The 17,391-nt window shown below is 44.9% G+C and overlaps 1 long non-coding RNA gene across 1 annotated transcript; it reads left to right on the plus strand.

Annotated features, from left to right (window-relative positions):
• Positions 1-14,065: 14,065 nt before the first annotated feature.
• Positions 14,066-16,649, plus strand: LOC137362198 (uncharacterized). The gene is made up of 3 exons (XR_010972432.1): positions 14,066-14,140; positions 14,661-14,710; positions 16,511-16,649. It is a non-coding gene; the product is annotated as an uncharacterized lncRNA (long non-coding RNA).
• Positions 16,650-17,391: the final 742 nt, after the last annotated feature.

Below are 17,391 nucleotides of genomic sequence, written 5' to 3' on the forward strand. Positions count from 1 at the left end.
GGTGTATACCCAGGTCGAGTAGTGAGGGACTGTAGTCAGGTGTACACCCAGGTCGAATAGTGAGGGACCGGAGTCAGGTGTACACCCAGGTCGAGCACTGAAGGACTGGAGTCAGGTGTACACCCAGGTCGAGTGGTGAGGGACTGGAGTCAGGTGTACACCCAGATCGAGTAGTGAGGGACTGGATTCAGGTGCACACCCAGGCCGAGTAGTGAGGGACTGGAGTCAGGTGTACATCCAGTTCGAGTAGTGAGGGTCTGGATTCAAGTGTACTCCCAGGTCGAGTAGTGAGGGACTGGAGTCAGGTGGACACCCAGGTCGAGTGGTGAGGGCCTGGAGTCAGGTGTACACCCAGGCCGAGTAGTGAGGGACTGGAGTCAGATGTACACCCAGGTCGAGCACTGAAGGACTGGAGTCAGGTGTACACCCAGGTCGAGTAGTGAGGGACTGGAGTCAGGTGGACACCCAGGTCGAGTGGTGAGGGCTTGGAGTCAGGTGTACACCCAGGCCGAGTAGTGAGGGACTGGAGTCAGGTGTACACCCAGGTCGAGTAGTGAGGGACTGGAGTCAGGTGTACACCCAGTGCGAGTAGAGAGGGAGTGGAATCAGGTGTACACCCTGCTCGAGTAGTGAGGGACTGAAGTCAGGCGTACACCCAGTTCGAGTAGTGAGGGACTGGAGTCAGGTGTACACCCAGTTCGAGTAGTGAGGGCCTGGAGTCAGGTGTACATCCAGTTCGAGTAGTCAGGGACTGGATTCAGGTGTACACCCAGTTCGAGTAGTGAGGGTCTGGTGTCAGTTGTATACCCAGTTCGAGTAGTGAGGGACTGGAGTCAGGTGTACACCCAGTTCGAGTAGTGAGGGACTGGAGTCAGGTGAACATCCAGTTCGAGTAGTGAGGGACTGGATTCAGATGTAAACCCAGGTCGAGTAGTGAGGGACTGGAGTCAGGTGTACATCCAGTTCGAGTAGTGAGGGACTGGAGTCAGGTGTACACCCAGTTCGAGTAGTGAGGGACAGGAGTCAGGTGTACATCCCGTTCGAGTATGGAGGGACTGGAGTCAGGTGTAAACCCAGGTCGAGTAGAGAGGGACTGGAGTCAGGTGTACACCCAGTTCGAGTAGTGAGGGACTGGAGTCAGGTGCACACCCTGGTCGAGTAGTGAGTGTGAGAAACATAGCCCACTTAATAATAATTTACACCAAATCAAACTCTGAAGAAGTAAGTTTATTTAACGTTCTTGCAAGATCGGGTGCCCTACAAGCAGGCACACACATCAACATATTCAGTTCATGTTTATACAATACAAATCCATTTTTCCACGCCTTTAGTTTACATTATTGGTTATAACATATTATGACACTAACCTATCCTATGGTTGCTACAGTCTCCTCCTCTGTTTACATCTCCCCCTACTCTAACTTTCTAGCCCCTAACTCTTGTTGTTGTTTTACCTTATTTGGCTCTCCATTGTGTGTTTTAACTTGCAGCTGTCAGCCTTTATCTTAGTGGGGCAGTTTCTTATTCACTACATCCTTTGTTCTAACTCTTGCTGTTTCTCTTTTCTCTGCCTAAGCACAATTTTTAACTGCTGTACTGTCTCAAGGTCTTTACTTACATACCCTTATCAGTTCTCTTTTTCAGTGATTTCATTATGTTGTGTAGAAATGACTTCTCGGTAATTTTCCACAAGCTGTAGAAACAACATTTCAGTATTTCTTATTCTCACAATTCCCCCTTTTCTTTTACTTAATCCTTGTTGTTTTCTACATGGTGAGGAGGGGTCTCATATGTCCTCTCAAATACTCTGAGCAGTATTTCAGCCGCCTTCTCAATGTCTGTACTCCCGTTGATACTATCCATTCTGTCATTTGGTTTCGGGCCTTGAATTCATCAGGTACCCTTCTTGGGACCCCTATGGAATCCAAGTACACCTGGTCGCCAAATGAGTTCGCTATCGCTTCCCTTTTACCCCTTTCCCTCGTTATTATCTTTTGTTTCTCAAATGCCAAGGTGAATGGTATTGCCAATTGAACAATTGCGCACGTCCCCTTCCACTGGGAGGGTAGGGTCTGTCTCAGGATTTTTCCTCCGCAATACCACCATAAATCCGCTCTGGGGACATTCAATGATGATTAGTTCCCTCCCCTGACTCTTCCAGTTACGTCCTCAGTCTCTATGCATGACTTCAACTCTCCCATATTTCTGGTTAGCTCCGCACCGTGTCGACTTACGCATGATGTGTGATTCACACCGGTGGCTAAAAATGAAGGGGGAGTCCTTGAATCCTTTTTCTCTAGGGGAGGGAACATTATTGACAAGGATATGCAAGTTTTGAATACCCCAAGCCGTCTTATCCTGATATAGGGCTAACATGCATTCCATGCCCTTTCGGTCACGCTCCCACCCCAGCGGGAAAGGTACTACTTGAGCTATCGGTCTACCAGATGCACAATCATAGCAATTGTTTTTGTTCAAACTTGTTACAGTATATTTTATCCATTCTACCCAGGCATTTGTGTCCCCGTAACCGGTTTCTATCTCAATTGTCTTTCTCAAGTCTTTTACCTCTATTATTTTTACTATGTTAGGATCTTTATGAGAGGTCCCTTTTAGTTTGTTAGATGGTTTACCAATCTTATCTATTGTTACCTGAAAACACCATTTTAATTCACCTTTCTTTTTCCCTTCTCTAACTGTTACTCCAAACACCTTGTTTTCTAATTGGAAGTGGGTATTTTTGATTTGTTGTTCTTCTGTTATTGAGTCATTCCGCTGGCGTTGGATGGATATTCCACCAGGTGTTTCTGTCCACTCGGTTCTTTTTATCGTCAAATAGGGTTGCATTCCTTATCTGGACAATCTGGGCCTGGTTTTATGGGGCTCTGGTGAATGGATATAATCGGTGGGAGTGGGTCTCCTGTTAGTAGTCCATCCCCATAATAATGGAGGGACTCCACATAATAATTTCTTTGGTTATGTATGCCCCCACATGGGATTAGGAAACATAAGTCTACTTCTACCATCTGAGGGTCCTGGCTCTTGGGGATTTCAATTCGTGTCCCGTTGTCCCCTTCAGTTCTGTCCCACATTGTTATTTTTCCCATTACTGGGATGACTAATACTGCATACAAAAACATCCAACCCATTTTATTTCCTGGCTACTTTTGAAAAGAAAGAGAGAAAGAGAGAAGGCACACAATATTACTGACAGTATTTCCGCGCTCGCGCCGCTATATAAAAAAAAGTTCGTTACTCAAAGTCTTTTTAGCTTTATTTTCAATGGTTCTTCTGTTAATTCGGTTGTCCAAGTTCCTTCCTCGGCCGGGGGGGTTGTACCGGCCCCTTGATTCTTGTGTGGTGGGTCCAACCTCTTTCTGCCGTTCTTATGGCTGTTTCAGTGGTTAGGAGAGTCTGGTATGGTCCTTCCCAGTTCGGTTGTAGTTTAGTCTCTTTCCACGATTTCACCAGAACCCAATCTCCTGGTTGGATCTTGTGCACTGCAAATTCGAGAGGAGGGGTCTGTGCTAACAGGCCTTGCTTCCTGAGGAATGACAATGAGGAAGACAACGCCAGTATATAGTTCTTTAGAAACAAATCTTTAGTTTCTAAGGTTGGCATCTCGCCCCTGGTTCCCATATAGGGTAATCCGAATAGCATTTCATAGGGGACAGTCCCACATCTTTTCTAGGGGCTGTCTGAATTCTGAGTATCGCTATAGGTAAACATTTGGTCCAGGGTAACCTTGTTTCAAGTACCAGTGCCATGCCTTTCTGCTCACTTCCACATTCCCCCCTTTTATCATTCTATGATAACCTTCTCTCTACTGATATTCACTAGGATTATGTGGATCTATTTACTCAAATAACATTTAAACAGTATAATATAAAAGCAAATATAAAAAACTCAGCAACTGCTGAATCAGAAGGGTAGGCTGAGCCACCCTCTAACAAGGGGGCGTGTATTAGCCTGGTCGGTATGTTTTTCATTCTAACTTTCCCCTAGGATTGTCATGTCTGGGTGATAAGAAGAGTGCTGTTGAAGTACAATGTCTCGCTCTCTCGCTGTACCAGCTGCAAGGCCAAGTTGCCTCTGCAGCCCTGAAGTTATGAAGTCAGCTAGCTTGTTAGCAGTACATGACTGATTAATTGTTTCATCTTAAATGTTCCCATGTAATTCTGTTCTTAAAAATTCTAAAATCTAAATTCTGTTCTTACAGTCCCCCTTTCAATTTTTCAAAACATTTTTAAAAATCAATCCCTTGATCCCACCGAGGTGCCTTTAATGGTCTCTATTTGTCTAGAAACAGCCTTCAACACCCAGAGGGGTCGCACTCAATATGTTGCCTGCTTGTGCCATAATAGGGGCCTGCGGGAATTCTGTAAAGGCATAAGTTTTGCAGGGGCTTCAACTATCTGCTTACAAAATAAAAGGTGGTACACTTGTACAATTACAATTTCATTTACAAAGCAAAAGCATAAGCAGTGTAATATTGAAGAAAGCACAATTTAAACATCACTATTACATAATCAATCAATTGTGCGAACATAATACAGTCGCAATTTCATTCTTAGAGTATACTGATCATTCACTAATTCATTTTAACAATATATGAATAGGTTATACAATTACCCTTTTATGGCAGAACTAATTGTCCCTCCTTTGACAGAGCAAGTTCGAACAATTGCTTTTCGGGTAGCTGTCCAACCTGTGTTCATACATCCTCTTGCATTGCCTAATTAATTTCTAAAGTTGCCAAATTAAGTATGTCACATCTAACACCATGATACCCAAAACCATTATCAGGACATGGGAGATAATTCTAAACCAGGGGTGTATCTGCACGTTTGACCCCCAGTTCCATAAGTCCTCCTGCCATCCTGCCAGGTAGAATCATTTATCTCGTCAATCTCATCTTGTTGCATCTTCGACTATTGTTCCAAATTGTAGTACACTACAGCAATGACTTCTAGCTGCTGTCTCTCTTTGCCCAAGCGTGTGGGCAATGGCTGAATAGTCAAATCCTCCTTAATACTTTCTGTCACAGTTATTGTTTCTGTCTTTTGCTTCTGTATCTGTACCAACTCCATCTTCCCTACTCGGGTTGGTGTTTGTGGCTTGAACCAAAATGTACTGTTGCCCACCGGCCAAGTCCGTTTATGTCCATACTGGTACTCCTTCGCTGTGGTGGTTAAGCAATATCTCCCCTTTCCCATATAGGCCACATGGGTTAGCTCTGACAATGCTTTCCTAGTCTCCATGGTGTAATTTACAGTGGCATTAAACCCACATTTTGATTCTGCCGTTTTATATTTAGGATGAGGACGTATGATCACCTGGTTTTCCAGACTACACTCAGACAATGGACAATATTGTTCCAATTACCTCTTTTCCAATTTCCATGACATAGGGTAAAATATCATTGTATTTTATGTAATCTTTTCCCCTTATCACTCCTGTATTTTCTACTTTGTATAATTGCATCCCTAACTTATCTCTCAGAATTACAGGTATTCCCAACACTACTCCAATACTCATAGATCCTGTATTTACACATTCCTGATCTTTCCATACTTTAAATTTTCTGATTTGGCACCTGGTAATTTTATCATTTGTGTGACTAGTTAAGTATTCCAACTGGGTGTCATTGATCCAAACTGGCACCTGTCTTGCATCAATTTGCCTCGCATTTTCTCGAATTTGTTCTAACATTCACAAACTGTATGTACTACAAACACTCCCATTATTTGAAATGTCACTGTTCACGAATATTATATGTTACTGGTTATTCAAATAATATTTAAACAGTATGATATTTACTGCAGGTGCCTCTGCGCTTGGGAATACCCTACAACAATCCCCCCTTTCGGTAGGAGACTAACCCTAGTTTTCCCAACCGACACTATTTTTTATTGTTGTTTTTTTTTAACATTAATGTGATCCAATTAATGTGACTTATTCCCCTGGATAGACAAATTGTCTGTCTTGCTTTTGCTCTAGTTTTCACCCTCCTTCGCTGCACATATCGCCTGTATGATTGGCAGGCCAGTATGCCCCATGTTATGGCCAGTATCAACTGTACTCCGTCTAGCACATGAGAAACTATCCGAATCTAGGGGTGGATATTCACATTCATCCCCCAATCCCAAATCTTCTCCTACCAACTCCGGTCCTGCAATTCTGTGTCCGTATCTTTCTCTAGCTTGTTGATTTTTGTCTGCAGTTGGTGGTTGAGTTTTACGGATTGGCTCACCCTGAGCCTTAATTCCCTTAGCACTTCGACCAGGTGTGGGATGGGGACTGGTTCTGGTTCCTTGTAATCCTGTAGGTGGCCATGGAGATGATCAGTGACGTTAATGATCTTGGTACCTCTACACCGAACCTGGATAATTCGGGCTTGCCCTATAGTGACTGGTCATAAAGGTGTAAAGCAAAAATTAGAAAATGGGATGGGGTATTGTAGATTATTGTAGCGGGAGGAACTTCCTGTGGTGGAAACGCAGTATTTCCCTTTACCTCCGTAGCCTGTTCTTGCAAAATGCTTTGGGGCAGGTATGATCTCTATGTCACAACCGTCGGTTCGATAATGTCTCCCCTCTGCTTGCATCCCATGAGGGATGGCAGAGGTTTCAGTTAAATAGTAGCGGAGAACCCCGTAGAACCCCAATATTTTCCAACTGGTAAGCTTTGCCCATTTCACAATCTGGGGTCACTGGGTATACTCTGGTGGGTCCTTTCGGAGTACAATTGTCCAGTGTCCCTTTTCTCTCGGCTAGCCGAGCCAGATGTGGGCTATCTATCCAATCGGGCACCTCCCCCCTTCGGATCTGATCGAGGTTGTGTCGTGTCTGTCCCACCATCCACAAGCCATAAGCGTGACCGAGTTGTCCCTGCCTTAGCTTTGCGGCATCTTCCTTTTCTCTACCTATGAGGTGGTTGACGGTTCTGACATGTGCCACTAATATCGTAATTCCGTCCAATTGTATCTCCGTGCCCTCTTCTCCCAGATTGGTCTGATCCTCCTGATTTTTCTCTGCTCTCTTTAAGAGTCCCTTCATTACTCCTATAAGGTGTTCCATCTTTTCATTCAGACCTTGTATATCTAATGAGTTTATTATGGAGGCACCGGTATTGAATCTGGTAGCAACGTCTTTAACTATCCCCCTCTTTGTTCTATAAAGCTGAACCTGGCCTCTAAATCTAGTGGCACCCATGGCATCGGCAGCCTGCTGCATTACAATCTTACTTAATACACTATACATATTTCTTGCCTGTTCTGCACAATATCCTGGCATTTGCATCCCTGAGATATTGACCAGGACAGGCACAATCTCATGTTTAACATTATCAGACAACGCTTCCCCTGGGCTCGATGTACCCACACACATCCATGTTCCTTTCAACTTTCCTTATTATCTGTTGCCCAATGGGAGGGGCACAAACAACTCCAAAGACACAGCTCTCAGTTACCCCTTCCCCTTTCTGTCTGGTCACGCAGTTAGCACGGTCATCTGTGGAACACCGTACACACTTCCCATCCAACATGTTGTGCAATGCTCCGTAGTTTATATAGTCCATATTAATACTCCTTTCATTAATCCGTCGTGCATCCATTACCGGGTCTTTGTTCTTCCTCTCCGGATATTAGCATCAGGCCCCACAGCCACTGCAGTCCGGTTCTTTCCCATTCGCCACTAGTGGTTATATCTGTAATTTAAACACACTGCCCTGGTGGTCACCAGGTGTTAGTACTTGTCCATGTTGTGAGTATCCCCCGATGAGGGATACATGTCTACCTGTGGGGACCGAACATGTCCTGGGGAATCCAGGAGTTAATTTATATTCTTATCATCTCTACTCTTTTGAAATTATCTATATGGTCCAGTTGTACTCGGGTTTTGTTCCCCACAATCCTTGCCCAGTTAGTAACCCATCTAATAATAATCCAAATGCCGATCAATACTACCATTATTCCCTTGATTATATTTTTTCAGTTGGGACCATGGATTTCTATCGGCCCTTCCCTTTACCATTACTTTGTCTCCCACAACAGGCAACTTTGTCTGTTCCTCTATCATGTTTCTATAGAACCTCCTGCCTCACCTTATGCAGTTGTCTGCACAGCTCCTTCACAAATCTTTAACTCTTTCTCTTGCGGGTCCTATTTCCTCACTACCTGCTACGTCATACCTTGGCAGTCTCATCACCCTTCCTGTCACCGTATTCATCAAGTCTTTCCTACTTTAGCTACACCACTCTGTCCTTTTTGTTCCTTTTTCAAAATATCCTTTACTAGCTGACTAAGTGTTCTAACATTCTGGTCCACATTTTCCCAATCTATAGTATTGACAATTGAAGTTCCCGTATTAAGGACTGTGGCTGCGTTATTCACTAAGCTATGTTTATGTCTCAGCAATTGTTACAGTAATACCTTGTACAACTCTCGGGTCTTAGGGCACCAGCCAGGTAGCTGGATATCTGAGATATTCAATATTACCGGTACCAACACAAGTTTTATGTTATCATATACAATTTTATTAGTTTTTATTATCGCAGGTCCATTCTGTAGTCAAGGCTGGGCAAGGGAGACCAGTCACTTGTGGCTGTTGGGTCGTAACCTTACTCATTAGTAATTAAAATGTGGGGGTAATCGGGGTGATTGGAGCTTGTTGTCGGTTTGATAAATTTTGAATGCTGGTTTGATTGTTGGCTCCTTCCCTTGTACACCCCCCCAATGATTTTGACACAAAAGGTCCCTTGAGGGCCTTTGCTGTCAAAAGCTGACACACCTGGTAGATTAAATTGTTTCACCTCCTAACTGAAGGGTCTTATACCTTACGGTATTCACCTCCTAGCTGAAGGGTCTTGTACCCTACGGTATTCACCTCCTAGCTGAAGGGTCTTACACCACACAGTACTCACCTCCTAGCTGAAGGGTCTTAAACTGCCCCACAGCATTCACCTCCTAACTGAAGGGTCTTGTACCCTACGGTATTTACCTCCTAACTGAAGGGTCTTATACCATACAGTACTCACCTCCTAACTGAAGGGTCTTATACCATACAGTACTCAACTCCTAGCTGAAGGGTCTGATACTGCCCCACAGTATTCACCTCCTAACTGAAGGGTCTTGTACCCTACGGTATTCACCTCCTAGCTGAAGGGTCTTATACCTTACAGTATTCACCTCCTAACTGAAGGGTCTTATACCATACAGTACTCACCTCCTAGCTGAAGGGTCTTATACTGCCCCACAGCATTCACCTCCTAACTGAAGGGTCTTGTACCCTACGGTATTCACCTCCTAGCTGAAGGGTCTTATACTGCCCCACAGTATTCACCTCCTAACTGAAGGGTCTTGTACCCTACGGTATTCACCTCCTAACTGAAGGGTCTTATACTGCCCCACAGTACTCACCTCCTAGCTGAAGGGTCTTATACTGCCCCACAGCATGCACCTCCTAACTGAAGGGTCTTGTACCCTACGGTATTCACCTCCTAGCTGAAGGGTCTAAAACCTTACGGTACTCACCTCCGAACTGAAGGGTCTTATACCATACAGTACTCACCTCCTAGCTGAAGGGTCTTATACTGCCCCACAGTATTCACCTCCTAACTGAAGGGTCTTGTACCCTACGGTATTCACCTCCTAGCTGAAGGGTCTTATACCTTACGGTATTCACCTCCTAACTGAAGGGTCTTATACTGCCCCACAGCATTCACCTCCTAACTGAAGGGTCTTGTACCATACAGTACTCACCTCCTAACTGAAGGGTCTTATAACATACAGTACTCACCTCCTAGCTGAAGGGTCTTCTACTGCCCCACAGCATTCACCTCCTAACTGAAGGGTCTTATACCATACAGTACTCACCTCCTAGCTGAAGGGTCTTATACTGCCCCACAGTATTCACCTCCTAGCTGAAGGGTCTTGTACCCTACGGTATTCACCTCCTAGCTGAAGGGTCTTATACCTTACCGTATTCACCTCCTAACTGAAGGGTCTTATACCACACAGTACTCACCTCCTAGCTGAAGGGTCTTATACTGCCCCACAGTATTCACCTCCTAACTGAAGGGTCTTGTACCCTACGGTATTCACCTCCTAGCTGAAGGGTCTTATACCTTACGGTACTCACCTCCTAACTGAAGGGTCTTATACCATACAGTACTCACCTCCTAGCTGAAGGGTCTTATACCTTACGGTACTCACCTCCTAACTGAAGGGTCTTATACCATACAGTACTCACCTCCTAACTGAAGGGTCTTATACCATACAGTACTCACCTCCTAGCTGAAGGGTCTTGTACCCTACGGTATTCACCTCCCAGCTGAAGGGTCTTATACCTTACGGTATTCACCTCCTAACTGAAGGGTCTTATACCATACAGTACTCACCTCCTAGCTGAAGGGTCTTATACTGCCCCACAGTATTCACCTCCTAACTGAATGGTCTTGTACCCTACGGTATTCACCTCCTAGCTGAAGGGTCTTATGCCTTACGGTATTCACCTCCTAACTGAAGGGTCTTATACCATACAGTACTCACCTCCTAACTGAAGGGTCTTATACTGCAGGACTGTAAAATTCACTCCTCAAGGACTTTTAGTACTTAGAAGGTCTTATCCTACAGTTAACCATAAGTCACCAAGATAATACTTAAAAGTCGTTTTTCTTACCTTGGTCCCTGCACGGAGTTGCCTGACTTCACGTGTGTACCTGCCGCACTAAATACTCGTTCAGAGTGACTTCCCTAGGATCGTTTTCAGTCGATTACTCGGGTCCGCTGCCAACGAGAGAAACGAGACCGTTTTCAAATTAACGGGACGCGTCTTCTCGTCTGTCGTCGGCCGCGGTCCCGGCAATGATGAAGAGATCCCGGACAAGCCCCCAATTATGAGAAACGTAGCCCACTTAATAATAATTTACACCAAGTCAAACTCTGAAGAAGTAAGTTTATTTAACGGTCTTGCAAGATCGGGTGTCCTACAAGCAGGCACACCGATCAACATATTCAGTTCATGTTTATACAATACAAATCCATTTTTCCACGCCTTAATTTTACATTATTGGTTATGACATATTATGACACTAACCTATCCTATGGTTGCTACAGTCTCCTCCTCTGTTTACTTCTCCCCCTACTCTAACTTTCTAGCCCCTAACTCTTGTTGTTGTTTTACCTTATTTGGCTCTCCATTGTGTGTTTTAACTTGCAGCTGTCAGCCTTTATCTTAGTGGGGCAGTTTCTTATTCACTACATCCTTTGTTCTAACTCTTGCTGTTTCTCTTTTCTCTGCCTAAGCACAATTTTTAACTGCTGTACTGTCTCAAGGTCTTTACTTACATACCCTTATCAGTTCTCTTTTTCAGTGATTTCATTCTGTTGTGTAAAAATGACTTCTTGGTAATTTTCCACAAGCTGTAGAAACAACATTTCAGTATTTCTTATTCTCACACTCATTACTCGCTCTGGGTGTACACCTGAATCCAGTCCCTCACTACTCGACCTGGGTGTACACCTGAATCCAGTCCCTCACTACTCGACCTGGGTGTACACCTGAATCCAGTCCCTCACTACTCGACCTGGCTGTACACCTGACCCCACATCTCTCTATGCAATCTTAAATTCTGAAGGGGAATTTGCAGGTGGTGTTCCCATTGTGTCTGCTGCCCTTGACCTTCCAGGTGGTAGAGATCACGGGTTTGGAAGATGCTGTCAAAGGAGCCTTGGTGCGTTGCTGCAGTGCATCTTGTCGATGGTACACACTGCTGCCACTGTGTGTCGGTGGTGGAGGGAGTGAATGTTTGTGGATGGGGTGCCAATCAAGCAGGCTGCTTTGTCCTGGATGGTGTCAAGCTTCTTGAGTGTTGTTGGAGCTGCACCCATCCAGGCAAGTGGAGATTATTCCATCACACTCCTGACTTGTGCCTTGGAGATGGTGGACAGCCTTTGTGGAGTCAGGAGGTGAGTTACTCGCCTCAGGATTCCCAGCCTCTCACCTGCCCTTGTAACCACAGAACAAATGTGACCCCTGGGGTTAGAATATAATGAAGGAATTCGATTGTCACCCACAGCGGTGACTTCTGAGCATCGACTGTTACAAGACAAAACCAGGGGAAATTCTGAACCCAATAATGACCCGTGTATATAAAATACCAGAAAATGTTCTTTAGAAAACTCAGCACAGTCACTGTTCTGAGAACCACAGCCGCCGTTTTGTCAGTGTGATATTTTATTTTCAATTTCTGGCAACAAATGGCCGCAAATCGATCGAAGGTGAAAGTGACGGTGAACCAGACAGAACAGCCTGTGGCTGCGTAAAGCAGGACGGTGTGAATATTACACACGGGGATCAAAAGCAAGGTAATAAACTCCATTATATAGTGAATCGGAATGTGCCTCAGTATCAGATCGATGACAATGACCAGTAGATCCACCGCTGCCATGGTCACCAGGTAGTCAGTGACACATTTGGAGAGACCGCACTTTCCCCGAGACAGGATCACAATGGTCACTAAGTTAACTGTGAGGATGGGAAATAAAGAGGGTGATTATACATCAGGCTGGGACTAAAGCTACCAGTTTAACTGTGTATGATTGAAATGTACAAGCGTGTTACAATACAAAGGCAGCTCAATGGAGTTCAGGTACAGATGAGCCAGGGTGGAGCTGAATGGTGGAGCAGGTTTGAGGGACTGAATTTCCTGCTCCTGCCCCTATGTTACACAAACTCTCTGTCTCCTAGGTCTTGTTTGCATAAATTGCTCAGTTTATGGTCATTGGGAGATCTGTGCCTCCGATATGGGCAGTGCAATGTCCTCAGTCACTGCAAAACACGACAACCTCAGACTTTGTCAAGGCTCTCATTGTCTCACCTCTGATGCACAGTGTGCAACTTTCAAATCTGTTGGTCACAGGGACACGCCCACATCAGGCAGCCTCAGAATGGACAATGGATGAACAGTGGGTTGGAAGAACTTCCTTGTATCCCAGTGTTAGAATCGGCAATTTGAGAGTGAAATGCAATCAGGAGTAGGCCAGAGGGCCCCTCAAGCCTGCCCCGACATTCAACAAGATCATGGCTGGTCTTTGGCTTCAGTTCCACTCTCCCACGCTATGGACTCAACAAAGATCTATCGGTCTCAGCCTTGAGTATACTCAGCGATTGGGCATCCACAGCCCTCTGGGCTAGAGAATTCTAAAGACTCACAGCCCTCTGAGTGAAGAAACTGCTCCTCAACTCGGCCTGTAATTTTCGGGGAATATCGGGAGAATATTTCCCTGCTGTGTTCCAGATGTTTCAGCCAGGAAAAACATCTTTGACCCTGTACAACCCCCTTCGAATCTGACAGCTTTTACTGAGATCATCTCCCACTCTTCCAACCTCCACAGAGTACAGGCCCGATCCACTCAATCTCTTACCCCAGATGCCCCTCTCATCCCCCGGAACCAATGTTGGGAATCTTGGCTGCACCAATCCCCCAAGTCAACCATATGTGCCATTCAATAAGGAGACTGAAACTGGGCAAGGTGCGGTCTCACCAAAGTCCTGTGCAATTGTTCCAAGGCTTCTGTCTCTTGAACTTCAGCCCCATTGCAATAAAGACCAACAGGCCATTGGCCTTCCTAATTACCCACTGTACCTGTGTGCTGGCTTTCTGTGTACAAGGAGCACCTGAACCTCTCTGAGAATCAACACTGAGCAATTTCACACATATTACAACCCATTGTCCAATACTGTCCAGAACATGCTCAGACCCTCCCCCAGTTCCAATCTCCCCTACACCCTTCATACTGGGCAGCTGAATACAGGTCATGTTACAGCACCAACACCCAGCTGGTTACCAAGCACCCAGGAGAGATGTTTCCTTGTTTGTTCCTCACTCGTCCTGTCACTGAACGCCTTTCATTTGCATGGATTATGCCAGATAGCAAATCATTGATGAAATGATAAGTGTTTCAGCCAACCAGCACTGCGGTTGGACATAGGTCAATCCGCTGTGGTGGATGTCGGAGTTGGAGCTGTCACTGAAACTGACACGGTTCACAGCAGATTGGAGCCGAGACTGAGGAGGAAGCAACTGGAACTGAACCCACTGCATCTCCCACCCAGTGACACCTCCTTTGGATACTCTGGTAAGCAGTTGGGTACGGGCAGACTGTTAGAATTAACTCAGGAGATTGTCACTTGCTAGGTGTTGACTCAGGGTGTGGGTTCTGCTTGTCCAGTCCCCATACAGGGCTCAGTAATGGACTTGTGTTGGAACATTAGAAGGGTGTCTGTACATGGAGACTGGAGAGGGACCTGGAGGAGAGAGATGGCAGGTCAGGAACAAACACGGTTTAATCACTGGAGTGGGAGGCGTTGGAAATGGAACAGAGAAACAGGGAAGGATTGGAGTCAAGAAATTGGTGTTTATAAAGGACATGCAAGGAGAGAGAGAGAGAGCTCACCTCTGTGTGTAGCTGACTAGTGAGGGAGAGAGGGAGAGCTCACCTCTGTCTGTAACAGTCTCAATGAGGGAGAGAGGGAGAGTTGACTGAGTATAAACAGATAAACCCTCTGATCCCTCTCCCCCACTCACTATTTAAATTTCCCTCTGATTCCCCATTCCATTAACTCTCTCTAACACTAACTCTGCATTTCCCTTTCCAGAATATCACCCTGTGAGATGAGGACTCTCCTGCTGATCCTGTGTTCCCTGAGTGAGTCATTTACATTCCAGACAAACTCCACCGTGTTTACCTAAAGTCTTTGGGGACAAAAACCTCCCACATTTTCTTGTTATTTGTGACTTCGATCAGGGCGGTTTCAGGGTTGAAAACCGGTTGGAGAGGTTCACACATGGAGTTTATATTTAAATAATTACTTTCCTATTATTTAGACTGATCATTACTAATCAGAGTGAACAATGTATGTGTCTGTGATGGTTATTGTGTAAATACTGAGCAGAGTTCTGGTCTCTATATTACAAAAAAGATACAGAGACACTGGAGACTGTGCAGAAGGTATCACAAGCAAGATTGAAGATCTCAGTGGTTTTAACTTAGCTGAAAATATTGAACAAGTTGGGGCTCATTTCTCCATGAAAGTTCAGCCTGAAGGGGGAAATCTGATCGAGGTATTGCTGATAGGGTGGGAGGAGGCAGGGAGCAGAGGGGCCGAATGGCCTATTTCTCTGCTGTGAATCCTACATGTATTAACTACTTGTATTATTGATTAATATTACTGATCTCTCTCCCAGATACTGTAAAATCATTGCGTTTATTTATACAAATTCACTGGTTCTGAAAATAATGGTCCATTTAAAGTTTGCCTCCATTATCGAGCTATATTTAAGTTTATAATGTGATCCCGATATTTAGAGATTTGTACAGTTAAATTACAATTTATAGTCATGTGTTAGTTTATATTTCCCATTGCCAGTAAACTAAGTTTCCATTCAGTTCCTGTATAATATCTGCAGTGTAATATTTCCAACCGTATACACAACGAATACATTGGTGAATTTATCACTCAATTTACATGATGCATTCTTAAAATGAGTTTCTTTATTAAGCATCCAATTTATTACATTTAATATTTAATTTATTGTTCTGTCAATGAATGTGCAAGAACAGAATGTTATTCCAAATCGAATTTCACCAGTGACTGTGATAACCCCTGATATCTCACACTGACCATCGAGTGTCTCTCACTGTCTGTACTCAGTGTTCACCAGGGGACTGAGATACCCCTGATATCTCACACTGACCATCGAGTGTCTCTCACTATCTGTACTCAGTGTTCACCCGGGGACTGAGATACCCCATGATATCTCACACTGACCATCGAGTGTCTCTCACTGTCTGTACTCAGTGTTCACCCGGGGACTGAGATACCCCATGATATCTCACACTGACCATCGAGTGTCTCTCACTGTCTGTACTCAGTGTTCACCCGGGGACTGAGATACCCCATGATATCTCACACTGAACATCGAGTGTCTCTCAATGTCTGTACTCAGTGTTCACCTGGGAACTGAGATACCCCATGATATCTCACACTCACCATCGAGTGTCTCTCAATGTCTGTGCTCAGTGTTCACCCGGGGACTGAGATACCCCATGATATCTCACACTGACCATCGAGTGTCTCTCACTGTCTGTACTCAGTGTTCACCCGGGGACTGAGAAACCCCGTGATATCTCTCACTGAACATTTGCAGCTTTTCTATTGGGACAATGTGAAGCTGAGATATTTACTGCGTTCTGTTACCTGAGAGCTGGTGGTTAAGCAAGAATAGGGAGGACTGTCTGTGAGCCGTGGGTTAGAGGGAGAGGATGAGCTGGGAGACTAATGGAAACCTGCTTTAGAGAAGGAGGAAAACTTCCAGCTTTAATCCAGGGGATTTTCTTCCAGGGCGGAGAGTGAAACTGAGATCATTGGTATTTCAGGAGGCTGCAAGCCGCTGTGTAACATTAACCGTATTTTATATTAACATTAAACATCTTTCTGTCACTCAGTCACAGTCTCTGCACTCACTGACCCGTGTGTGAATCACACAGTCCTGGAACAGCCCTGGAGGAGCATCGATTGTAATGAGACTGTGTGCTCCGGTCAGTGGATGTGTGATAGGAATCTTGCTCAAGGCTGGTACAGATTTAACAGGTAATGTAAAGGGGCAATTTCAGATAAACGAATAAATGAGGGAGGAGTGGATGTACAAAACAGAACAAAGTGTGAGTAGTATTACCTGGGTTTCCATTGCTTGTTATAACTTGAGAATCTATATTTTTAAAACTGACAGATCTTACATCAATTCTAGTCAAGGCTTCATCTGGAGATTGTGGAAAGTTTAAATATATGTTGTAACCTCTGGAGAAGTGGGACTGAATGAACAGTGCACTCCTCCCACCTCCGTCACAGCAGGAGGAAGAGGAAGTTTTGGGAGACTGGGACTGTCAGTCAGTACAATGGGACAGAGAGTGGATGCAGGGAAAGGGCAAGAACAGGCATCTACAGAGAGGTAAAGGGAGAATAAAGGGAGGTAACCGGGGTAGAGGGGAATATTGAATGGGGACAGAGAGTAAGGGGAGATACCTGGGATAGAGGGGAATATAGAATAGGGGACAGAGAGTAAAGGGGGATACCCAGGACAGAAGGGAATATAGAATGGAGACAGAGAGTAAAAGGAGATATCTGGGATGGAGGGGAATATAGAATGGGGTCAGAGAGTAAAGGGAGATACCCGGGATAGAGGGGAATATAGAATGGAGACAGAGAGTAAAGGGAGATACCCAGGATAGAGGGGAATATAGAATGGAGACAGAGAGTAAAGGGAGATACCCGGGATAGAGGGGAATATAGAGTGGGGACAGAGAGTAAAGGGAGATACCTTGGAAAA

This window comes from Heterodontus francisci, unplaced genomic scaffold, assembly GCF_036365525.1.
Source record: "Heterodontus francisci isolate sHetFra1 unplaced genomic scaffold, sHetFra1.hap1 HAP1_SCAFFOLD_345, whole genome shotgun sequence".
In the NCBI taxonomy this organism is placed as follows: Eukaryota; Metazoa; Chordata; class Chondrichthyes; order Heterodontiformes; family Heterodontidae; genus Heterodontus; species Heterodontus francisci.